Here is a 1,257-nt window from a genome sequence, read left to right as displayed (position 1 = left end):
AGAAATCTATCTATTACTAGTAGATAAAGTAATTGTTATTTTGTTAATAAACTATGATTATTATTATTTTATTCGAAAGAATGAAAATACACATCCGACAAACGTCCTCCGCGACAAGTAAGTTATATATTGATCTATGTGCATTGTGCATTCCGTCGGTCAATTTTTTGGTCACTTATTCCATGAAACCTGGCGTTATTTCCGAAATGGTGCATATTGTATTGACTTCCAATGCTTCTAAAGTTGTTGGTTTGTTTCCATAGACAATGGAGTTAACGTTGTCCCGTATTTTTCAGCATCTCAGTCGCAATATTACCGCCGAATTTAAAAGTTATTTACTTCACGTGTTACGCGATATTTTCTTGATTGCCTTGAAAACTGACACACTTTTTTCAGTCACAAAGAAACGTAGGGACCTATGTCAAATATTTTCTTTTGATATGGTCTCCGTGTATAAAATATTATTACGAAAAATAAAACACATTTTCAAATCTTAATTCAGTTTATTCTGTGTCTAGGCGGATGAAAAATACAGTTATTTATTTATTTAAAAAATACAACAAACAATAAAGAACTAAAGGAAGAAAGAACTTAGGTAAACATGTAGAAATCGAGCGGAGATACGTCAGCCTCGTCGTGAATTGATTGGGAAGTTCGCCTACAATACTTGGGGTTCCGGGTTCAATACCTAGGAGAGTGGACATGAAATATTGTTTATAAAGGTGGTTCTATACTACAATATTTCATTGTCCCGGGGGTGGTTTTCTCAATCTTCTTTATCCCCTAGAGAGTGATTAATTTGGGGATTTTTATTTTTTGTATGCACCTAAACTTTTCTTCATTTACGACCACGTTAATGATTAAACGTAAAATAAATACGGACACGTGAAACCGCATATGATTTTTTTTATTTAGAACATTATTACGACCATTACGAGCATTGCGTAAAACACTTAATTGGGTTGAATTCACGAAACCCCTTTTTTCTGTTTTTTTTTTTAAACAGTTTTAAATATAATTTGACGTTTAATCATCAGTGTGGCCATTATATAAAGCAAAGTGTCGTTACATTAAAAAAATAAAAATTCTGAAATTAATCACTCTCTAGGAAGTAAAGAAGATTCAGAATACCACCTCTGGACTCACACCTGAAGTGTAAGATTGATTACTTGAGTCAGGAACACTGCATTTGTATTACAGTGCAGTGCCTTATGCACATTTTAGTTGGAATGGGCAAATGATGGTAATGATGAAAAT

Source organism: Micrasema longulum, unplaced genomic scaffold (assembly GCF_059751315.1).
Source record: "Micrasema longulum isolate JH-2025_06_02 unplaced genomic scaffold, ASM5975131v1 h1tg000787l, whole genome shotgun sequence".
NCBI classification, from domain to species: domain Eukaryota; kingdom Metazoa; phylum Arthropoda; class Insecta; order Trichoptera; family Brachycentridae; genus Micrasema; species Micrasema longulum.
Note: the sequence above shows the minus strand (reverse complement) of the source record.